The sequence below is a fragment of the Chrysemys picta genome, chromosome 3 (assembly GCF_011386835.1).
Source record: "Chrysemys picta bellii isolate R12L10 chromosome 3, ASM1138683v2, whole genome shotgun sequence".
NCBI lineage: Eukaryota > Metazoa > Chordata > Testudines > Emydidae > Chrysemys > Chrysemys picta.
The window spans coordinates 123,658,572-123,683,138 of NC_088793.1; the positions used below are offsets into that span (position 1 = coordinate 123,658,572).

At 47.5% G+C, this 24,567-nt stretch overlaps 2 long non-coding RNA genes across 5 annotated transcripts; one reads left to right on the top strand and one right to left on the bottom strand.

Annotated features, from left to right (window-relative positions):
- Positions 1-4,737: 4,737 nt before the first annotated feature.
- LOC135982395 (uncharacterized) lies at positions 4,738-9,495 on the bottom strand. The gene is made up of 3 exons (XR_010599737.1): positions 8,241-9,495; positions 6,170-7,556; positions 4,738-5,480 (listed from the first exon to the last, which is right to left on the bottom strand). It is a non-coding gene; the product is annotated as an uncharacterized LOC135982395 (long non-coding RNA).
- An 879-nt stretch (positions 9,496-10,374) lies between these two features.
- LOC101943273 (uncharacterized) lies at positions 10,375-21,161 on the top strand. Of its 4 annotated transcripts, none has more exons than XR_006176098.2 (3): positions 10,375-12,388; positions 14,222-14,331; positions 16,143-21,161. It is a non-coding gene; the product is annotated as an uncharacterized LOC101943273 (long non-coding RNA). The 4 variants fall into 4 exon arrangements; XR_509243.4 differs by lacking the exon at positions 16,143-21,161 and having other exon boundaries at positions 10,388-10,926; positions 12,213-12,388; positions 14,222-15,257; XR_010599735.1 differs by lacking the exon at positions 16,143-21,161 and having other exon boundaries at positions 14,222-15,257.
- The last annotated feature ends 3,406 nt before the right edge of the window (positions 21,162-24,567 follow it).

Consider the following 24,567-nt stretch of genomic DNA (forward strand, 5'->3'; position numbering starts at 1 on the left):
CACAGCATCCCCCTGACCACAGCGCCCACCCGTAAAGTAGGCCCTGTGTTCTTATTTCCAAACTCCACTGCCTTCATGGACTGACATCAGGATGCACATGCCAAAATTAAAACTCCCTGGCTCAGAATGGAGTAAGATCTAAACAGCAGGCTCTAGCATCAAGATTTACACTCCTCCTCTGGTGGCCAAGATTCATGCTCTCAGTCTATTACGATGCACCCAACAGGGCCATAATGACAGGATTCACATTAGAGAGATAGGATGGGTGGACCAGCTTCTGTTGGTGAGAGAGACAAGCATTCAAGTTTACAGACCCGAAGAAGAGCTTTGGGTGTGTCCCCAGGGGATGGGTGGAATCCTGGATTGGGGACTGGTTGTATCCAGGAGATCTTGGTCTGTAGAGGATGTATCTGGGGTGGGGGGATCCCAGGCTGGGGATGAAGTGGGATCCCAAGCTGTAGAGAAGGTATCCCCCTGGGGCTGGGGTTCCCAGGCTCAGGGGGCGGGTGTCCCAGGGGATATCGGGCTCTGTGCAGTAGTGCACCCTGTGGGGTGGGCACAGGGGGAGGTGGGGAAGAGACTGCAGGTGTTCCCGGGATTGTCTCGTTGCAGTCCAGCCCCTGCCACTCAGCACTGCAGCTGCCACAATCTGTGGCCAAAAGTTGCAAAGTCACGTCCTGGCTGCCGCAGGGAGAAGAGCCCAGGGGAACTGCAGCCCCAGCGCCTCCCAGAGCAGAGCGAGAGAGTGGGAGTCCAGGAGCAGTCCACCGTCCAGTGACACTGTGGAGCAAGCTGCCAGGCGGCCTGGGCACTGGGGGTGCCAGAGTCTGCTGGGACGGGGTGGGGACTTGGATGAGCCATGGACTTAAAAGCTGGCTAACGGGCAATGAGAGTCGAGGTGGGCCCCAGAGGGGAGGTGTGTCCCCTCCATAAGCGTAGTTTGACTGCTATTCTGGGGAGGGCAGCATTTGTGCATTGAAGCCAGTTCCCCTGGCTCTCTCACCCCTGCCTGGAGTGGTAGCTGTGCTGCTGGTTATGGGGGGGAGGCTTAATGGGGAGTGGGGGAAGAGGGAGGCTGCTGTGGCAACCTGAGTGCAGGAACTGCAGCCACTCAGGCAATTCAGACACACAAAGTGCCTCTCCCCACCCCATCCCCTTTTCTCCCCCCCACTCCCCTATTCCCTTTTCTTTCCCCTCACCCTATCACATCCCCCTTCCCCACTGCCTCTTCTCCTTCCTTGCCCCACTGCCCCCCTTCTCTGCCCCCTGCCCTATCCAATCCCCCATTCCCCACTACTTCTTCCCTCCACCCCCTTCCCCCTCCCTCTCCCTTGCAGACCAAGCAGGGCAGCCTGATGCTCACAGAAATCAGGAGAGAGGAGACAGTGGCATGAGACCCTGCATGCACCCCCAAACTGCATCCATCCCCTCCATCTCCTGATGCTGAAATCTCTTCTCCCCAAGAGCCGGGCACCCTCTGCCCGGAACTCTGCCACGGGCTGGGAGCTGCAGCCACACACAGCCTGGCAGCCCCGGCTGAGCACGGGAGGGCGCTGATGATACAGCGATCCCTGCTCTCACCTGCCCCTAAGGCAGATTTCTTTTGTTTAAAAAGTGGGAGGGCATCGCCTTCCTGGTCCCCCTGCTTCTGGCGCCCCGACACAGGGCTTGCCGCTCCCACCATGAAGGGGGCATCATGCAAAGAAGCCACCATGTCGATGGGAGGACAGAGTGAGAAAGCAAATCCCCTCTGTCATCACTATCCAGCTGCCAGGGAAAGGCAGGGCCAGAAGGAGCTAATTTGCAGCAAGATGTGTCATTCAGACCACAGCGCTGCTGCCAGAATGTTTCCATGCACAGTGGGGTTGAATGGCTGCAACCTGGTGTCTAGTTCAAAGAAGCAGCCCATGTAAGCAGCTGTATGCACAGCAGCATCTCCAGTCAGCACTCCTCTCCCACCACAGGTGAATTTCTTCTTTGGGCTTCAGGAGCGCTGGAACCTGTGTACAAGTTCGGGGGGTCACTGGCACCAGAACTGTGGCCCAACCCCCTGCTCCTCCTTTTCCCGTGAGGATGAGATGAGGTGCCCGAGAGCAGTTGCTGGACTATGTCCCCACCCTCTGGGACACGCCGCCCATGGCAGGTGGAGGGTCCGGGGCTCTTCACAGCAGCCTAGGGCTCCCTGGGCAGCTCGTACTATGGCCTAGCTCCAGCTTCCAGCCTGACCAGGAGGTGGGATCTCAGGGGGGGAAGGGGAGGAGCAGGGGCGGGGCCCCATGGTGAGGAGGGCTGTGGGGGGCCCAAATGTTCTTTTTTGCCCAGGGTCCCAATAAATCTTAATCTGCCTCTGACCACCAGTTTGGGATGTCTGCCCTATTTCTGGCAGTCTGCCTTGAGGTAGGCACTCACAGTTGTGAGCCACTCCAGGCAGTATGACACTTCCTGTTTCAACAGTATCTCATGAGAGGGGTCACTGAAAAGGGATGATGGAAAACAGGAGAGGGGAATTGAATGCAATACTCCTTGCTGACAATCTCCAAGACCCATAGGTCTGAGGTGATCCCATTTCAGGATTCCTGACAAAAGAGAGGTGGTTGTCAAAAGGTGAGGATGGCTGGAAAAAGATCCTTGGAAAAACTTTATGCTGGGCTTGCAACAACAGTGTCATATTTGCTGCCAGGCGAAATATGCTAAGTATGCCACAGCTGCAGAAGAGGCAAAGGATTGTCTTCTGGGCCTCATCCATCTTTGAATTTAAAAGTTTATTGCTCTCCGAGGGAAGGTCTGTGATTGTGATTTGGACCTTCATGGGTAATCCTGACGCTTGGAACCAGAACGATCTCCACATCACCACAGATGTAGCCATGGTAAGTGCTGCTGTGTCTGATGCATCAAATTCTACTTTTTCAGAAGTGTGAGCTGCCTGTCATTCATTATTGATTTTAATTCAGAAGGAAGCCTGTCCGTAAATCAAAACCCTTTGTCAGAGTGTAAATAACTCTATTCCCAAAGATTATTTTAGCAGAATGTAATTAATAATATTCACAACCAAACTGCATGATAGAAATGAAGATACAAAGGTTTTAGAAGAGACTACTCTAAAATATACCTATTAGAAGCCAGTCTTAGGGTATGTCTACACTGGCAGAGTTACAGCGCCGGCAGTGCTGAAGGGAAAATGCTGCTGTGCGTTCACACTGTCAGCTGCCTGTGCAATAGCATATTCACACTTGCGGCACTTGCAGTGGTATTCGGCGCGATGCACTCTGGGCAGCTATCCTACAGAGCATCTCTTCCTCTTCTGCTGCCAAGAGTTGTGGGAAGGCGGAGGGGATCCCAGGGCATCCTGTGTCCTTTCCCAATGCCCCATGATGCACTGCTTCGCATCCCAACAAACCCTGTGCTTCCATCCGCATTTGATGCCATCTTTCAGCGGTTTGTGTACTGCGCACTCTGCCTCTTCGACCTGCAGGAATGGATTCCACACTGTTGACCAATATGCTGCTTGCTCTGACTAACATGTCACTAGTGGCAGTAGAGTTATTCCTTAATCTACAAAGGCAAGAGGAGTGTGACATTGATCTTGCCACGCGTAGTAGCTACAACACGAGATAGATTATGGGATTCATGGAGGTGCTGACAACAGTGGAACGCTGCATTTGGGCTCAAGAAACAAGTACTGAGTGGTGGGACTGTGGTGGGACTGTGTGATAAGCAAGGACATGAGAATGAGCACTGCCCTGTTGTTGGAGAAGTACTTGGCGATTGCACTGTGGAAGCTGACTACTCCAGACTGCTACCGATTGGTCACTAACCAATTTGGAGTGAAAAAGTTGACCATTGGACTCGTGTTGATGGAAGTGTGCAGGGCCATTAATCGCATCCTGCTCCAAAAGACTGTGACTTTGGGCTACGTGCATGACATTGTGGATGGCTTTGCACAAATGGGCTTCCCTAACTGCGGAGGGGCGATAGATGGCACGCATATTCCAATTCTGGCACCAGACCACCTAGCCACTGAGTACATTAATCACAAGGGGTATTTCTCAATGGTTCTCCGGGCACTTGTGGATCACTGTTGGCGTTTCACGGACATTAATGCAGGCTGGTCCGGAAAGGTGCATGACGCACACATCTTTTGGAACACTGGCCTGTTCAGGAAGCTGCAAGCAGGGACTTTCTTCCCGGAGCAGAAGATTACCATAGGGGAAGTCAAAATGCCCATTGTGATCCTGGGAGACCCCGCCTATCCCTTAATACCATGGCTTATGAAGCCATACACGGGGCTCCTTGACAGCAGCAAGGAGCAGTTCAACAACAGGCTGAGCAAGTGCAGAATGACTGTTGAGTGTGTTTTTTGCCATTTAAAGGCCCGTTGGTGCTGCCTATATGGGAGGCTGAACCTGGTCGATGACAATATTCCTATGCTTATAGCTGCGTGCCGTGTGCTCCATAATATTTGTGAAGGGAAGTGTGAAAGCTTCACTCAGGGCTGGACCGCTGAGGCTCAGCGCCTGGAGGCAGAATTTGAACAGCCAGAGACCAGGGCTATTAGAGGGGTGCAGCATGGGAGCCATAAGGATCAGGGATGTCTTGAAGCAGCAATTTGAAGCTGAAAGACACTAATATTTGTTGCTATGCTCGAGAGTGCAGTGCTTGTAATGCTAGGAGGTGATTGTGCTTGGTGCAGATGATGCACTATGAAGGTTTAAGAAAATTGCCTGGTGCTTTGCAAGGCTCTGTTTGCTTTCAGTTAATGGAATAAAGATTGCTTTCAAACCAAAACAATTATTTTATTAAAAAACAACAACTGGAGGAGAGAGACAAACAAAAAAACACATCAGCACTGAGGGATAGGGGAAGAGAGGGTCCCAGGAGGAGGAGGGGAAGGGAGAGTCCCAGGAGGAGGTGAGGTCCTGGGACAGTTAAGGATTTGTGTATGTCCAGGTATCATATCCAACCTTCTCCTTTGGAGTACAGTGCAGAGAGTATTGTATTTCAGCAGGGCTAAACTGCAGAGGGACAGGCGTTGAGTGCAGTGGGTACTGGGAGTCTGCAGGGCTGGACTGTGACGGGGCAGGAGTGGTATGCAGTGGGTACAGACTGGAGCCAGGAGGTTGATAAGAATGTGTTGGCGGTGTCTAGAGGGGTGCATGTGAAAGCGTTTTGCGACAGCGGTTGCGGGGGGGGGGGGGCGTGGAGCTGCTCAGTTTGCAGTGCTAGTATTGCCTGGAGCGTGTCCGCTTGGCGCTCCATAACGTTTAAGAGGCGCTCCATGGCTTTGTTCTGGCATGCTGCATTCTCCTTTTGGTCCCTCTTCTCTCTGTTCCGCCACTCCTTCAATTCTTGTTTTTTGGCCGCAGAGTGCATCATGACCTCATGCAGAAAGTCCTCCTTAGTTCTTCTTGGCCGCTTTCTAATTCTGCGCAGCCGTTCAGCTGGCGATAACAAAGAGGGAGGCTGGGCTCCCTAGGTCATATCTGTGATGCCAAAATGCAACATTTTACAGAAGCAGTATTGTTTGCAACACACAGACCACTGATTTAAAACACAGCCACTATTCACATACCTGTCACTAACTGGCTGACCCCAGGCAAGCACACACGAGTCACAAGACCCCCAAAATGGTGAGTAACTGCAGGTGTGGGGGAAATCAGTGTTCAAGGACCATACTGTACACTGGGCATGTGGCTCTTGGGGAGAGCCATCACTGTAGGGGGAGGCCTTATAATCATTCCTGTCCCCACATTTTCCACAGGCTATGTTCATAATGGAAGATTGAGGGTGAGCAGGGGATCAAGGGAGGGTCTTCTCCAAGACTGCGGCTTCCGCTCTGGTCCTTATGTGGCTCGCCTGTGTGCAGCAATGGTCCCCCCCCACAAACCAGTGATAGCAGAGTGGTGTGGAAAAGTTACCCTTAATGAGGCAAGAAACAAAGCAGTTCTGCCAAAGAATCTGTGGCAGTGTATTGCCCAGTATCTCCATGAGAGGTTCCTGGAGATCTCTTAGGCAGATTCCCATGAAGTGAATGAGTCAATCAACACCCTGTTCTACCGCTCAGACCAGGCATGTGATGGTACGCGCATCATACAGACACAAGCCTGCTTTCGGCAATCCTCCTACCCCCCAACAACTCGCTTCAGTGATTCCCAAAATCAAAGCCACTTACCAGGGGCCTCCTCTCCTGTTTGCGCTTCGCCAAGATCCGACAGCTGTGACTGGCTAGCCTCCTCCGGGGTAGAGAAGAGCTCCTGGCTGCATGCATCTCTGACCTCCAAGTCATCCTCTGCCTCTGGATCTCCCTCCACATCCACATCCTCGTCCCAAGATTTCCTCCTCCTGGCTTGGTCCACTCTCGACTGGCACGTGAGTCACTAAAGTATCCATAGTGGCCTTCACAGTGAAGGTAGAGTCGCCACCAAGTATTGCATCCAGCTCTTTGTAGAACTGGCAGCTCATGGGCATAGACCGGAGTGGCAGTTTGCTTCCCGCACCTTGTGGTAGGCGTTCTGCTGCTCCTTCACTTTGACCCTGCATTGCAGTGTGTCGCAGTCGTGGTCCCTTTCTGTCATGCATCGTGAAATCTGTCTGTAGGTATAATTCCTATGGTTGGAGCACAGCTGGGCCTGGACAGCCTCCTCTCCCCAAATGCTGATGAGGTCCAGCAGCTCGGCATTGCTCCAAGCGGGAGATCGCCTGGTGGATGGAGCAGGCATGGTCACCTGTAAAGATGTGCTGAGATCACTGCATGCATCATCGAGCAAACAGGAAGGAGACTTTCAAAATTCCCAAGGAATTTAAGGGGTGGGGATGATGGTTGGTCACCTGAGGGCAGGGCAGTAGAGTCCAAACCGATGACCAGAGGGGCAAGAACAGGCATTGTAGGACACCTCCTGGAGGCCAGTCACAGCACTGTAATCGACCAGGGTGTCTACACTGGCACCGTGGCGCTGTACTCCTGGCACAGAAAGCTGTACGCTTCTCGTCGGGGTGGTTTTTTACAGTGCTGCAACTGCGCAGTTTCTAAGCGGCTTGGCAGAGTGTACATCTCGGGAGTTATAACGCAGAAAGAAGCTTTACTGCGCAGAAACTTGTCAGTGTAGGCAAGGCCTCAGAGGGTCATTTTCATTTCCTCTGATCTTTTCTGGACACAGTTCAGCAGCCTTTCAAATCTAGTTTTGGCATTCTGCCTTCATAACTGCTTATTTCCTAAGGTTTTTATCCAATTGAAACATTTTGAGTTAGGTCATTGATTTGGTTCAAATTTAGCTGATGCATCCCTTCTTCCCAAACACAATAGCTAAAGTGATTGGAACTTCTGAGTGATACGAGCCCTTATATGATAAAGCAGTTCATGGCTGAGGGGAAAAATGGTTATGGTGAACACTTACTGGGAAGAGAACAGTGCAGTGCTAGAAGAAGCAGAACAAGCCGGTTGCAAACATGTGTCACCATGAGGAAGACTGATGTTCAGATTCAACCTTTAAGTAGAGTTGACCAAAAATCAGAATTACCATTCTGCAGGAAAGTCCGATGTTCCAGCATTTAGCTTTGTCCTGGACAGGGACAAAAAGTCAAAATATGGAAACTTCAGAAACAATTTAATTCACAAATGTTAAAATGTCTGGTTTCAGCTTTAGCATTAGTCTCTGGATCTGCTTGAGCTGCCATGGGTGTCTCATGAGGCTTGCAGTTCAGAGGCCTAATTAGGGTTGCCAACTTTCTAATTGCACAAAACCGAACACCCTTTCCCCGCCCCTGCCCTGAGACCCCGCCCCTGCCCAGCCCCTTATCTGAGACCACACCCCCACGCACTCCAGCCTCCCTTTCTCTGTCACTCACTCTCCCCCACCCTCACTCACTTTCACTGGGCTGGGGCAGGGGGCTGGGGTGTAGCAGGGGGTGAGGGCTCCAGCTGGGGGTGCGGGCTCTGGGGTGGGGGTGGGGAGGAGGGATTTGGGGGTTCAGGAGGGGGCTCTGGGCTGGGGCCGAGGGGTTTGGAATGAGGGAGGGAGCTCAGGGCTGGAGCAGGGCAGTGGGGTGCGGGAGGGGGTGTGGGGTGCAGGCTCTGGGAAGGAGTTTGGATGCAGGAAGGAGTGTTGGGCAGGGTGTTGGAGCAGGGTGTTGGGGTGTGAGTGGGCATGTGGGGTACTGGGTCTGGGAGGGAGATAGGGTGCAGGAGAGGGTTCTGACCTGGGGCAGAGGTTTCGGGTTGTGGGATCCGGCCGGGTGGCGCTTACCTCATGTGGCTCCTGGGCGGCGGTGTAGTGGGGCTAAGGCAGGTTCCCTGCCTGCCCTGGCTCTGCGCTGCTCCTGGAAGTGGCCAACATGTCCCTGCAGCCCCCTAGGTGGAGGCGCGGCCAGGTGGCTCTGTGCGCTGCCGCACCCGCAGGCAATGGCCCCGCAGCTCCCATTGGCCATGGCTTCTGGCTCCCTTGTTGTTTCCTCTTTTGGGTGAAGACCTGCATCTCACTCCCCTTTGATCGGGATATTTCCAGGCTCTACAGTTCCCTGCCTTCACTATGTATTTCCAAGCAAAGACAGCCTGCCTGAACAGACCTGCTTGTTTTCTCGTCAGAGACCGATAACAGAGGGATTGCTGCAGTTACCTCCCAGCTCTTTCTATGCAAGCCTCCTTTATTCCAAAGTTAAAAAAAAATATGGTGAAAACATATTAAAAGACCCTACACACATGCTAATATGCTTACCAGAGTTCGTTGTAACATGGACTCTGGCAGGCCAAGGCTTTCCAACCCTACCCAAAGGATTGGGACCCTCCATGGATCAAGAAGAGGGCCTAGTCAGTTTAAAGTAACTCAAGCTGTTTATCCAAAAGTCCTTTTGTTGGTCTGTGGAGAATCCAGTTCGAACTAGTATATGCGTATCCCTCCAGGGTATGACTTTGAAAGGTTGATAACAGATGAAGTTCATTAGCATTCCCCCGCTCCCTACTAGAGAAGGTATGTACAAAGCCACAATAACACTGACACAATTGCATTTTTAATACAATGTACCCCAACGGTATTAACCCTAATTCAATAAGGTTTAGCTTAATTCAATAAAGACTATGATAATTCTATACAGTGTGTCCAGGGTATTAAAGGATATTGTTAGTCTGTCACTGTGTGGTCAAAGGGCCTTGAGTGTACAGTTTGTTCAGGGGTGAATTTTGCCTGTCAGCTGGTCCAGTGAGTGGCAATGATACTGGAGGAGGCAGCCTCTCAGGTTTTGTCATCACTGACACAAAGTTGTTTGGGTCTCTTTTTTTTTCTTTACCCCAAGGTAACTAACGGGGGATAGCTCTCTCGCTGTAAAAGCCTAAGTGGTGACAAGGCACTTGTAGTGTCTACCATGAGGTATCGAGGTAAGGTCAGCACTATATTCCCTGCCCGCAGTTGACCTTGCTTAGTGTACCTCATAGTGAAACTACAGTGCCTTGTCTCCTCTGTGTACTTACAGAAGGATAGCTAATGCACATGGTAAACTAATAGGTTCAATCTGCAGCAAGGAATATATAGGTTAGATATTAGAAAAAACTTTCTAACTATAAGGATAGTCTCTGGAATAAGCCTCCAAAAGAGGTTGTGGAATCATAGAATCATAGAAGATTAGGGTTGGAAGAGACCTCAGGAGGTCAGCTAGTCCAACCCCCTGCTCAAAGCACTAACTAAATCATCCCAGCCAGGACTTTGTCAAGCTGGGCCTTAAAAACCTCTAAGGATGGAGATTCCACCATCTCCCTAGGTAACCCATTCCAGTGCTTCACCACCCTCCTAGTGAAATAGTGTTTCTTAATATCCAACCTAGACATCCACCACTGCAGCTTGGGACCATTGCTCCTTGTTCTGTTATCTGCCACCACTGAGAACAGCCGAGCTCCATCCTCTTTGGAAACCCCCTCCCCCACTTCAGGTGGTTGAAGGCAGCTATCAAATCGCCCTCACTCTTCTCTTCTAAACTAAATAACCCCAGTCCCCTCAGCCTCTCCTCGTAAGCCATGTGCCCCAGCCCCCTAATCATTTTCGTTGCCCTCCGCTGGACTCTCCCCAATTTGTCCACAGCATTTCTGTAGTGGGGGGGGCCCCCCCAAAACTGGACACAATACTCCAGATGTGGCCTCACCAGTGCTGAATAGAGGGGAATAATCACTTCCCTCCATCTACTTGCAATGCTCCTACTAATGCAGCCCAATATGCCGTTAGTCGTCTTGGTAACAAGGGCACACTGTTGACTCATATCCAGCTTCTCCCCATCATTGGAGGCTTTTAAAAACAGGTTAGACAAACACCTGTCAGGGATAGGCTAGGTTCATATGTTCCTGCCACAGTGAAGGGGGGGGGGGGCATACTTCATGGCTTCTCAAGGTCACTTCCAACCCTACATTTCTACGAGTCTATGAAAATTTGCACTTTTTTTTTCTTAGTGAAGACATAGCCTCAGTCAGAGAAAGGGTGTCACAATTTGGGCAGAGGACAGAAAGGATGAATATTGAATGTTGTGTAAGCAGCATGTACATTTGTAGTCTTTAAAATGCTGATATCCAAAACCCCAGTACAGCATGGATGTAATGTGTACTAAATTACTCTACTATCTCAGTGCTCAATGTGCATACAATTCTGCCATACTATAATTTTGCCTCGGGACAGGCTTAGCAAAGGCTTCCTGCACTGGCCATAGGAATATCCACTATTTCTCAGAATGCAGGAAGAAAACATGACGTTTCTTTTTGGAGGGAGGGCAAGCCGGTGATTGGGATGCAGGCGGCACTGTATCATGTACAGGAGGAACAACATGAGCAATGAATGCCTCTTCCCCCTTGTCACTGACAGTGTCCAGCCAGTTTTACAGGGATGCTTCTCAGCACTTACTACTGAAGCCTGCACTTTGACAGCACAGTAAACCTGAGAATGTGGGCTATCCTGTCAGGTATGTCAGCTTGTTTAATGGTCACTTGCTATCAGGATCAAAAGCATTTAGGGGCCTCCCCCATCCCTTACACACATTCTTTGGCGGGGAGAAGGGGGGTGGGCAAGCATAGAAAAGCCTTTGAAAACTTTGTATAAACTATGTAATTGGGTACATTTGCCAAAGCATGGCTGTGTTCTTTGTGAAGGCTTAGCTAAGAACATTACTCTGATTCTTCTGTAGGCCTTCAGAAGTGTGGATCCTTTCAAAAGTGTAGAGTGTGAAGGTTTACAAATTTGTTTTTCAAAAGATCCCCAAATACCTACTGGGTTCACCAGCCCCCTCACCTATACTCCCCCATCCCCACTGACAGCACTCCTCTCCCCACTTTCAGCTCTAACTCCAAGCTGCCCCCAACTGGCGCTGGCTCTCTTATTCCTCTCTCTGGGACACTCACTGTCTCTTCTTTTTTTAGCTTTCCCCCCTGGTTTATTTTATGCAAAGAACAGTGTAGAAAAGCATTGCCATGGCAACAGTGTCGCAGTGGGCCACTGGAGTTGATGGGCGTTCTAAACTTTTAAAATAATGGCCTCAAAAGAACAGGAAGGGGACAGAGAAAGAGAGAGAGGGCGAGCAAAAGCAATGAAAAGTGGGACAAAAACATTGGAAATGCATTCAGGCTGACATCATCACCCTTTCCCACAGTGGCCGTTCACTTGTGAGGCCCTAGTGTTGATTCACTGTCTTAAAGCTAGCTTTCTAGAGCCTGGGGAGACCATCTTTCCCTGCCTGAATGCCTTTTTTGTTGTGAAACAGTGGACTGTTTCTGAAGCCCTGCATAAAGGGCTGAGTAATTCACTTCAGTTGCCAGGAAGTCTGAGCCACTTGTGAGCTAACAATAGTTAACTTTATCTCCCACCCCAAGCTGAAAGTTCCAGCTGTAGGTCCCGAATTCTAATAAGGGCTTCACTCATGCCTCTGAGGTTATGGTAATACTTTATACATCTTTTTTCATTAAGACACAGTCATAGCTACTGTTGAGGCACCGGAGGCAACTACTGTCGATTGACGGAAAAAAATAAAAAAGGAAAACAAGAAAATAGCTTTTATGTAAGCCGGACAGACTTGCTGTTTAATTCTAGAATTCTAAACTGATTTGGGGGAAGCAGAAGAACTCAAATTTAACCAATTGCATTATACATTTCTGAGTCAAAGACCTTCTGATTGCTTCAGATTTGTAAAATAGTCTCAGTTTTTAGAATCTGGGGGTGGGGGTGTGTGTGTTTTTTTTCTCTGTTCCTGCACAGGAGGGATGATTGGCGATAAGAAGCAGAGTGAGTCATGAGGAATGTAGATGAATTTGTTTGGGTTTCCCTTTTCATCCGGATTTGGATTTCATCCTGCACAATGACAGCACAGCTGAATGCATGTGATGACACACAACTGTGATTCATGCAGCAGACCAGCAAAGCCAATAACTAGGGTATGTTTTTGAAAGGAGATCGAGAACATCAATTTTCTTCTTTACATTCCAAACTAGTCGCTTCCCTGAGAATTAATAAAACCAAATTCAATGCAGAAAGAACCTCAGATAACTATCTAGGCCTCTAATATTTGGTGATTAAAAATTATTTGCTTATTTCCCACTTTCAAGTTAATACTCAGCAGGCCTGCACTTTGTTTCCGTGCCCCTCTTTAAATTTTCTTGTTGGGTATAAAAGACAGCAGTATTCAAACAGCTCTGTTGTGCCTTTGGCTAATGTTTCTTCCCCACTGTGCCTTGAGAACTAGCTATATAAGAATGCTTGGATGAAAATAAAAACACAATTCTTTAACCTCCACTTAATACATTATTAATTTAAAAAATTGATTGAAGGACACATGCAATATTTGTGAAATAAAACAACACGTGCGCAGTACGTCTCCTATTTAAGGCAACACTGTGTCCTTGAACTGTACAAAGGACTGCAGCTGATGCCAGAGGCAGCTGTATGTGTTGTGGATCAGGTCACTATACGCCAATGCATTGTAAATAAGTTACTTGGCCTTTTGGATAAGCTCAAGTGCAGTATTGCTACACTGATACTGACTTGGACTCTTAATACGTTTCATGGGTGGCATACCCGAGCCCACTTATCCACTGAGGCTTTAAAAACTCCCGCACCCAAATCTGGGTCTATGTTGGTTATATGATATGTATGTATCTTGTAACCAATACCTGTAATCCCTCATAACTCAAGCCTGACCCCAGATGTACAGTACCTTCCCTCTTAACTTGTGTATATTTAATTTTAAACATTAACTTTAATAAAATTTTAAATCACTTTAATATCCAGCATCAATGTGACCTCTCTCAGGGGAGTATATCCTCCCTTTCCGGGAGGATGGACTGAACAGTTCCACTGGTCTTTTTCCACCTTCACCAGCAGTGATTTCTGATCTTCACTGTGGGTTTGCCTTGACTAGGATGAAAAGCTGGTTTTTGGACAGTGCTAGCTGAAGTTTAAAAAGCCCCCAAACCCACCTTTTATCTTAGTCAAGACAAATCTTGTGAGGGAAACATCAGGCACCACAATCATATAAACAGAAGGTTTGAGTGAGAGTCATTTTGAGAACAAGACCCCTGGTCTTCCATGACACCCCCGCCCGAAAGAGGGAGAAATACACCCTCTGGCTGATGCCATGAAAGCTAGGGATTATGAAGTTCGAACACACACAGGGATCGTCAAAGCCCTGGGAGCATGCGATCCCAGTAACGAGCGAGTGTTGTGGGAATGCAGAATTGGTCTGTGCTACAGCTTGGCTGATGTGGCAACGTATGGTGCTGGATGCCATCAGGTGGTCGAGGGACATTTATTTAGCACATATCACTGGCCATCAGCAATACCAGGAGAGATGAGCTGGAGTGCCATTGGGAAATGAAGTCAGGAAAGTAACTGAAATACTTCTCTGATTGATTGTGCTTACTGAGGGACAACCTGTCCTAAATTCTCAGTTACTGAGGGACAATCTACACTCATCGCTATATCTGCTGCTCACAAGCTACTCTTAGCATAACTTTGTATGAGTGATGTACCTGAATATTTGGATGCTAATATTTTAACTATATTGCTAAATTTATTAACCTCAATTTGGAATATTGCAGATTATATATGATATGTGTTTTATGACTTTTAAACCAAACTTTGTATTGTTGGATAATTTAAGCATTATACCCAGATGTGCAGAAACACTTTCCTTAACCTGTGTATTAGCTAATTTTAACATTCGGTTTAATAAAAAAAATTAAATCTATTCTTATCTCTTTAATATCCAGCAGCAATGTGACCTTTATCAGAGGAGCATACCTTGCCTTTCCAGGAAGATGGACTGAACAGTTACGCTGGTCTTTTCCCTCCAAAACCGCCATGATTTCCGATCTTCACTGTGGGTTTGCCTTGACTAGAATGAAAAGCTGGTTTTTGGACTGTGCTTGCTGACGTTTAAAAAAAACAACCCAAACCCACCTTTTATCTTAGTCAGGACCAATCCTGTGAGAGAAGCATCAGGCACCACAATCATATAAACCACAGAAGACAGACAGAAGGTTTGGGGGAGAGTCATTTTATGCATGATGTTAATCATGAAAAAAATTTAAAGTCCTTGAATCTACTCCAATGGTTGCAATTGAAAACACTTATCTTCTATCAGGGCAGCTCTCGGAGCGCTCAGAGTGCACTGTCACTGCACGTGAGCGGAAACAGGTGAACTGAAGCTGAATGTATTAAGTCCCATCTGAATAAAAGAAATTAACTAGCTAATAATTCCCAGTGGTAAAAGCAGAAGGGCTAATGTGCATATGATGAATGAAAAGGCATCCTTCCCTCTACATTGCAAAAGACTTCAGAAATCATGAGGGGGCTTTACTGTCCTCAAATGATCACTTCACTTAACTCTTGAGATAAGGTTTAGTATATCATTATTGGAAATGTATATTAATATATAATTTTACTTAGCCAGTACATAGTGCTTTACGAAGCACATTGCAAAAAATGAATTGTTCCTTATGATTTCCCCTGTGAAGAAGGCACCGAGCATTCGACCTTATTTACAGAAAGGAAAATGAAGGGCGAGAGGTTAAAGTGACCTGACCGAGCCTACAGAGAGAGATAGTGTCCAAGTACAGATTAAAACTCAGCAGTTTTGGACTCAGTAGTTGATGCTCATTTGAGGGCCTGATCCTGTAAAACGCTGAGTACCGCTGTTTTACCTCAATGGCTGCTGTACACTCCCAGGATAATATCTTTCAGGCCAGATTTTCAAAAGTGCTCAGCATTTTGAATCCTTTGAAAATGTGGCTGTTTATTTAGGTGCCTAAATGGGAGCTGAGCTCTTCTGAAAACTGTGATCCAGTTATAGATGCTGAACATGAAAATCTGGCCCTGAACTCTTGAAAATGTGGCAGTTCATGTATATTTTTACTACATATAGAATGTGTCCATAATACCCTTTTAATCAACTCCTATCTCCCAAACCATGGTACACATTTCAAGTAATTATATACCTTCAAACAATGTGACTCTCTCATAGAAAATAACCAATATTTTGTGGAACAAAATCGTCCTACACTTGAGAAAACATTGGGATTTTTCTGGAAAATTTTTGAGGAAATCAAGATTTTTTTTAAGATCAGATATTCTATCTTGTTTTGTGAGAAATAAAAATCTCAGCAACTACCTTGGGACTGAATCTCTCCATGACATAGTTTTTACGTTTGCTTTTTCTTACTACTGCTACAAAGCACTCCTTTTGAGCTCAGTGCTCTGCTCTACTCTGCTGCTCTCTGCGTCTAATGCTTTGCCCTCTGCTTTTAGCGATCTCTCTTTGTCTGTTTCCAGGCCTGGTCTCTCACTCTGAGTTTCCATTATTTAGTTGTTTTTCCTCTTGCTCTGCCACCTGAGTTCTGCCTCTTGCTCTCATTCATTTTTCTTCAAAGCCTCCATTTTTCTGTTTCCCGGCCTTTCCTATTGGATCCAATCCTCTAGCTCCATTAAAAGGTTCCAGCCCCAAGTCTGAGCCATGCCTCTCAGGATTCTCAGATTGCCTGGGGCCAGTTTGGCTCCTGGCATACACTATATATGCCCCAGCAGCGATTCTAACTTACTACCAGGCTTTTGCTGTCCTCAAGGGACTATCTGGACGCCCAAAATATCTAAAACACAGTTCATTCAAGCCATACCCTCTGCCTTTCCCAACAGACTCCTGGCAAGCCCATATATTGAAGACTGCAAGGCCACTGTGCTGGCCCTACACCAACCAGCGAGTCCCCTTACACCATGGAATTCTTATGTGGGAAGATCTGGCTGGTTTCCATCATTTTTATGTCTCAGGAGTGGTGAAAAGGTACCAGAATGCAACCCACGATAGCAGCTTCTAAGTTCATGGGTCTGAGTAGGATCGTAGGACTGGGAGGGATCTCAAGAGGTCATCTAGTCCAGTTATCCAGACCATCCCTGATAGGTGTTTGTGTAACCTACTCTTAAAAATCTCCAGTGATGGAGATTCCACACCCTCCCTAGGCAATTTATTCAGTGCTTAAGCACCCTGACATTTAGGAATTTTTTCCTAATGTCTAGTCTAAATTGCCCTAGCTGCAATTTAAGCCCATTGCTTCTTGTCCTATCCTCAGAGTTTAAGGAGAACAAAGTTTCTCCCTCCTCCTTGCAACAATTTAATGTACTTGAAAATTATTATCATGTCCCCCCCTCACTCTTCTCCAGACTAAACAAACCCAATTTTTTCAATCTTCCCTCATAGGTCATGTTTTCTAGACCTTTAATCATTTTTGTTGCTCTTCTCTAGACTTTCTCCAATTTGTCCAAATGTTTCCTGAAATGTGGCACCCAGAACTGGACACGATACTTCAGTTGATGCCTAATCACCACGGAGTAGAGTGGAAGAATTACTTCTCGTGTCTTGCTTACAACACTCCTGTGAATACATCCCAGAATGATGTTTGCTTTTTTTTGCAACAGAGTTACACTGCTCACTCATATTTAGCTTGTGATCCAGTATCACCTCCAGATTCCTTTCCGCAGTACTCCTTCCTAGGCAGTCATTTCCCATTTTGTATGTGTGCAAGTGACTGTTCCTTCCTAAGCGGAGTACTTTCCATTTATCCTTATTGATTTTCTTCCTATTTACTTCAGACCATTTCTCCAGTTTGTCCAGAATCCAGATATTTTGAATTTTAATCCTATCCCCCAAAGCACTTACAACCCCTCCCAGCTTGGCATTGTCTACAAACTTTACAAGTGTATTCTCTATGCCATTATCTAAATCATTTAGGAAAAGATTGAACAGAACTGGACCCAGAACTGATCCCTGCGGGATCCCACTGCAGAACAATGCTTTGCTTTCAGGTCTGAGAGTAATCTCTGCTCAGTCAGAAACAACAGGGCACACTGAGCAAACAGACCTGACTGTGTGAGAGCACAGAGCTGAGGAATGGCACATGTTGTGAAAAGTGTGAGACATGGAATTTTGACCCCATTCCAGTTTTGAAAATGTTAGAAGTGGCCCTGATGAAAGATGATATTTGGGGAGACAGAAACGGGGGGGGGGGGGGGGGGGGGACTCTGTCTTTTTAAATCAGACTCATCTTCTAGGAGCAAATATGGCCTAAATAAAATCCCAACAGGTAGTGGGTCTGATACCAGCCTCAGTTACATCCAGATTAATTCTACTGACGTCAGTAGCATGAACCCTGCTTGTAAAGTTTTCCTGTTCATTCCCTGGGCCTGATTCTGATCATGCACCAGTTTTGCACTAGCGTGACTCCTTTGCACTCAAACTATGCCAAGCCAGTTCTGGGGACTGTAAACGTTTCTCTCAGATGGACAGGCACGCAAAGCAAAGTGAAAGCTGCTGGTGGGTGAAAGGAATGAAAAACAGAATAAGAGAGTGTGATATTTCTCAGAACCAGACTGCGAACACTGCAGGAAATTGAAGGAACACAGCCAAGATGAAAGGTAGGAGGAAAAGATTGCGGCTGTAGTGAGTGCAAAACAATTACAGTACCAAGTACAGGCCTGTCTTTGAGTGGTTCAGGCCAGGGAGTAGATTTTGCTGCAGGGAAGCAGGCAACTCCTGGTTTTTGTTTTTTGTTTTAAATGCTCATCTAGCTGTGTAACACAACCTGAAAACTTCACCTCTTTGTTGGGAGATGCCACTTAGAATCAAGGCACTGGTTCCTCATTCAAAAACCTGATGTTGATCATGTTCCTTCCCAGCCATTCTCGAGTTGTTTTTGGCAATGAGATCTAATTTTAACCACATCTCTGTCTTCATCCTTTCGGAAGTAGGAAATATTAGTCACTAAATCTGATTGGTTTCACTGTTGCTTACCCCAGGGCAGCTTGTTTGGCTTACGAAAACCAGTGTCAGTTGACATTGTCATCCACATGGCTAGATGATTACGAGTAAAAGCCTAGCTATTTCCGTTTTAACTAGACAATAAGGCGCAGGAGCTGATAAATGCTGAGATAGGATAGATTTTTGCAGGGAGGTTTTACAGAGTGAAGGGTTCTCATTAGTTTCATGCCCACTGCATCGCTTATGCTGGTACTGTCTGTGCCACTGCTTTTTGTGATTTTTATTAACAGATTTTGTCAAAAGAATTGCCAAATTGGCAAAGATGCTGCAGCTTAATAGTATGTATATCCCTCTTTTACAGCTCTGCCGTTGCTCCTTTTCAAACATCCTCCCTTCATGTAATGGAGAGACTGTTAGCTTGAGTGAGACAGAAAATAATTTGCAATGTGGTGGTGTATGTTGATTTTTTTCAGCCCAATTCACGTTGTTATTATTATTTATACAGGACCAACAGCATGCTAAGTGCTGTACAGCTATACCTGAAGACAAGGTCTTTGCCCCAGTGGCATTAGAGTCAAAAGTCCAATCTCCCCAAAGATACATTTGAGAGCAAGGGTGGGCTTCTAAGTAAGGCCCTGGCCTGTGATTCAGGAGGTTGGTGTTCAACGCTCATCTCTGCCACAAACTATCTGTGTGACTTGGGGCAAGACCTGCCAGATGGGCTTGCCAAAGCTGCACAGCCTCGGGGCTTTTGAGCATCCCAGTCTTAATCTCTCTGTGCTGTAGCTTCAGCACCAATAAAATGGGGCTCACAGTGTTTCACTTGCCTGGCTTTTCTGTTTAGACATAAGGTCTTCAGGGCAGGAACCATCTCTTATCATGTATTTGGAGGGTGCTTAGCACAATGGGGCCTGATCTTGTCTGGGGCCTCTCTGTGCTGCCACAATATTCATGATTAAAGGAATACATACATTCATTACTCTGGCAAATCTCCCATTGATTTCACTGATTGGGTCCTAAATAAGCATAGGGACAAACAGTGAATTTTCACTCAGTTTTATTCTTTTATCTTTAATGTTTGCTCTTTCTTTTTAAAGAAATAAGCTGCTCTTTTCTTTCATTTGAGGATGAGTATTTTAGACTAAACCGCTAAAAGGTCAGGTCTGGTTTCAGGGATCGGGTGGAGGTTTTAAATGCTTAATGCCATTTTTATTCTTGTTTTTCTTAATGTTTCTTGCAGCAGCATCTGCTTTCCTGGAGGTGAGCTTGAGAGGAAATAAACTCAAGGCAAAAGAGGAAATGTAGAGATGGGTAGTATGTGTGTGTGAGCAATTTCAGATTGGGCAGGCTAGCTGGCTTTCTGCATAAGGTGCTTTCAGGTGCAATCCCAGGTCATGTTCAACGTGTCCTACAGTTGAATCTGTTTAGTGTCGCTTTGGTTCCTTGTAGCCACTGTTCCAGAGGAAAATATACCACACGCATCCAGCACAGACAACACTTGCTGCTATCAGGGGATGGGCTTTTCTACTCTAATGCACACACCTCTCACCCTGAAGAGCTGTAGGGATAAGGGAACTGAGCCATTCTGGTCCAAGGCGTGGATCTTCCTCTTTCCATGTGGAACGGGTAAGGTCTGTCATCTCCACAATATCATTGTCATGTACTCACATGCCTCAGAAGGACATCTGCAGGGCTGAGGATCTGCTCATGGGGAAGCAGCGAATCAAGCATGTAGACTTGGGCAAAGGTGGGGAGACAGTTGTGCTACCAACCTGCATGTTAAAGTTAATACAACCTGAGGCTATATTAACACTTAAGAGGAGCTTCTCCATTCTGGGGGATGCTCCTTCAGGGTGCTTCAATGGACAGCCGAAGCTATGGAGTCCAGTGTTTGTTCCACGGAGAGGCAAATACTGTCACCTCCCCGTCGATGAAATGACCGGGTGAAAATTCTGCGAGGTTCATTTTGTGCCATTTTCTTCCTCTCTTTCCCATACTGGAGGGGGCAACCTGGTCCTCAGCTAGGGGGAGATACTGATGGTGGCTTGATTACAGAGCAGCTCTTCACTGGTCTCATTAAACAAGCCATTTTTTCATAGCAGCTATTGCCAGGGGACACTGGCTCCTGAGAGCCCCACCACAGAGCTAAAACAGCAAGAGTGGCACCCCTTCTTCTGCTCAGTAGTTTTCGTTGCCATGTGCCTTAATGAGCCACTCTATGTGTGCATAGGCTTCCTGTAAACAAGCCCTGAGCTCCACAGGGAGCAAAATGCTGGAAATGGAGTGGGCAGGGCTCTGACCCCACCCACCCTCTGCACCTGCTCACAGCAGAGCTGATGCACCAGGCAGAGCGTTCTGTTCCCAATTCCGAGCCCAATGGAGGAGCAGATTGCACACCCACTGTGAGCACTGAGCAGTTCCAGGAGAGATTGTGCTTGGCTGAGACACAGTCTCTTTGGTGCTTCTAGAGCAGTGCAGCTGCATCCCCCGCCCCCCTCCCCCCCGCCACAATCTAGCATCTAGATTAGAGGCATTCAGCGACCTGGGACACCCCACCCGTATGCTTCACTGGACCCTGACCTGAGGTGCAAGAATTTCCTCAAAGCTTAGCATAGCATGTTCAGATTTGGGCGTTTGGTCTGGCCTATTAAAAAAAATAGGGCACATCTACGAAGTTTGGTTTTGGATTAAATCTGCCCCACAGTTCACGAGTGGTAAAATCTGGAGTTTTGGTCTGGGTTGATCTCTAACCTTAACTGATAGACAATGCACAATCTGAGTCCCTCTCCACACTTCCTCCTGACCTAGCACCTTTGGAGAAGATAAGCAGTAATGTAAGGATGCTGGAATTTCTCTGGTTTACCCAGCTTCTGCTCTGTGAATAAATAAAGGAGTTTAGTTTCTCCAAGCTGTCAATCCTTTAACCTTCAGGTTTGTTAACAACTTCTCCCTCCTATGGTCTATGTAATGGAGAAGAAGCCAGCACTTTCTACATTTTCTGAGAGAAAAGCAACTCATTTAGAGCCACAAATAAGATCATAATTTGACAGGCAAAATGCCAGGGAAAATACAAACAGATTTCTCCCTCCCCGGCCCTGAATATTTTAATGATTCTTTTCTTGTTCTCCAAATTATATTTCCTTTTTGCTTAATTGCAGGATCAGGTCAAGCCAAAGCTGTAGCTCTCATGCACCATTCATATGTTTTGGGGTTTTTTTTAACCTTTTGGCTGCCAGTGTTTTTCCATTTTGCCAGCCAAATGAACACAGCTCAAGAATGTCCATCAGTATCCGTGGCAGCTATTGGGTTATGCTCCTTTTTCACTGACCTATAGATGGATGTGCCCAGCTTTTCCTTTGAGCAAGAAGCCAACATCCATAGGGTTGGAATAACAAGTATTCAGGACGCACTATTTGCTATGAAACTTATCAAAGGGAATTAGCTACAGTAAGTGAACAATAACTTTAAATGGCAGGGCTACAAAAAGAACCAAGGCTGATAAAGGCAAACCAGTAATTACAATATTAGTGGTGTACGCATACAGAATTTCTAAACTGTTTTAAAATGAAATAATGCATTGTCTATCCACAGTGCCTTCTAGCCAAGGAGCCCAACAGGCTTTACAACTGGAACCTCCTAGTACTCTAGGCCAGAGCATCCGTCCCATGGAATGAACTGTGCGTGGGGCTTCTGGGGGAGGAAATCTGTTCAGGCTTGCTCTTCTCTGATGGTTCCTTCAGGGTGAGGTTGCTCCCTTGACAGCCTTCCCCCCACCAAACTTGGCAAGCCAGCGCTGCCGAGGCCCGTGTTTCTGCCCTCGCCTGGTCACCCCGGTGCTGTCCACTCCTAGAGTGGGGGGGTCCATGGGAAAAATAATATAGCCTCAGGCTTTATTGTTTCTGCAGCACCTCCATGAAATGGGCGGGGAGATGAGGTGTGTCCTCACTGGCCCTTGTCCTCAGTGTGCCCACTCTTGCCGTCTGGCACCTCAAGCGTCCTAGTCTGGATCCATGAATTGCCATCTTTGGCACCTTATGACACACCTCATGTGCCATGCACCCCCCACATACACCCCATGTGTCATATATATTTGTGAGGAAGAGTCACACCTGTGAGGTATGTATTTTTAGGCCCATTTTCCAGATGGGCACACCGGTGCATAGAGAGTTAAGTGATTTGCTTAAGCTTACCCAGTATATCAGAGCTGCAAATACAACACTGGAGTCCTAACTTCAAGCACCTTATAATCAATAGGCAGCACTTTCTTTCCTAATTATGTTCATAATTCCCTCCCCATCAGAAGGAAAAGAACTCATTCTATGGCTAGTGTATTTGATTAGTTTGTTCCCAAGATGAGATGCCAGCTGTGATTATTCTATATAAATAGTTTGAAATACTAATTTCAAATTACAAGACATTAAAAAATTGGTATTTTCGTCACAACCGGCTTGAAGGGAGAAGAATCGTATATTTGATTTTGTTCATACTGAAGGAAATGGACTCCAGCCTTGCTCTTTAATATTTAATACAATGTTATTAATTTTTTAAAAATAAGATTTCATTTCTGATTTACACCTACCTTCAGAATCCCAACAAAGCTTATCAAGTGCTGTCCAATTTTGCACTGAGTTTCGCATTTGGTCTTGGGAGCTTTAAAAAAAAATTTTTTTTTTGTCTGAAATGCAAAGTCTGAAGCAAAGTGTTTCAGAGAAGTTGCCCAGCATTGCAGCACAGAGACTTCATTTCAGCAAGCAGTGGCAGATTTAGAGTTAGTGGGGCCCTGTGCTCAGCTTCATTTTTGCCCCCTCCCCTCCCCGGGACGCAGCCAAGAAAAAGAACTTTCTCGCCTACCTCCCCCATCCCTGTTTGTCATTCTTTTTTTCTTCATCCTCCTCCTATGTTATAAGTAATAGGAAGTAAATGAAAATAAAGTGAGGTACCTTGATTGTTTTTGTAGTCTAACTTTTTTTTCACAGCCCACTTGAAAACCACTGAGGGTCTCGGTGGACCACTCAATGAGCTTTCCAGATATTGTTTGTACCGTTAGCAAACTATTGTAAAGCGCTTTGATAAGAGTGCTTTATAAAAAAAGCGTAAAAAAAACATTGGGGTGCGGGGGCTGGCCAGGAGTTAGGATGTGGGAAGAGGCTCAGGGTTGGGGTGTGGGATTTGGGAGGGAGTTAGGGTGCAGGAGCGGGCTGGGGGTTGGGGTGTGGGGTCTGGCCAGGAGTTAGGGTGTGGCAGGGGGCTCAGGGCTGGGGCAGAGGGTTAGGGTGTGGAGTGCTTACCTGGGGCAGCTCCCGTTTGGTGCGAGAGGTGCAGGTGGGGATGGGTATGTGTGTGCAGGAGCTCTCGTTTGGTGCTCAGGGTGGGGGGTGGGGATGGGTGGGTGCAGGAGTCAGGGCAGGGGAGGCCTGGGGGGTGCAGAGGTCAGGGGGATGGATGTGTGTGAGGGGGGATGCAGGAGTCAGGGCTGGGGGCTGGGGGGCTAGTGTTTGTGTGTGTAGAGGGAAGTGTGGGGGGGGGGCGGGAGCACGGGGCTGGGCAGTCTCAGTCACGGCCGCTGGGTTACCTTACCTGGCTGGCTGGTGGATGCATCCCTGCCCCGCCGCTGCTCCTGTTTGTTGCCAAAGGGAGCTGTGGCGGCAGCAGCATATGAGAAATGAGACCCCCCCCTGGACTGCCACTCCCTTTCCCTGGCTTTTTTCCAGGGCCGCCAGCAGCAGTGCATGCCAGGGAATGCACCTGTGCTCTCAGCGTCCAGAGGAGCAGGGCAGCAGGACAGCCGTGGATGGACGCCCCACCAGAGAAGCGCGCATGCCTCCCCTACAGCACGCTCCCAGCCGGCCCCTCACCTGCCTTCCTCACCTGGCTGCCTGCTGTGGCATGCGGGGCCACCAGCCTGCAGCAGGAGTCCCGGAAGCCAGCAGGAGCCCAGCTCATGGGCTGGGAGTGTGCACTGCATGCCGCGACTCCAGCATGGCTTTTAAACAGCTCCCTCCCTGCTCTCCCCCACAGTGGTTCCCACTGCAGGGTGTGCTGGATGGTGCTGGGCTGCCCGGCCCTGGGACCCCCCTGTAGATGGGTGGCGGGTGTGCCAGGGCACTGTGTGTTTCATTGTAAATCCACCTCTGTCAACAGGAATGGCCAAAGTGATTATTTAGGTGTAAATAATAACACCATCCATGTGTGTCATTTAGGCTGTGTTCCTGCTCCCACTGAAGTTAATGGCAAAGCTCTCCACAGGAGTGGGGGCCAGCCATCAGTGAACATCCTGTAATGTCAGACTGGTCTTGTGCAGTGACTGCC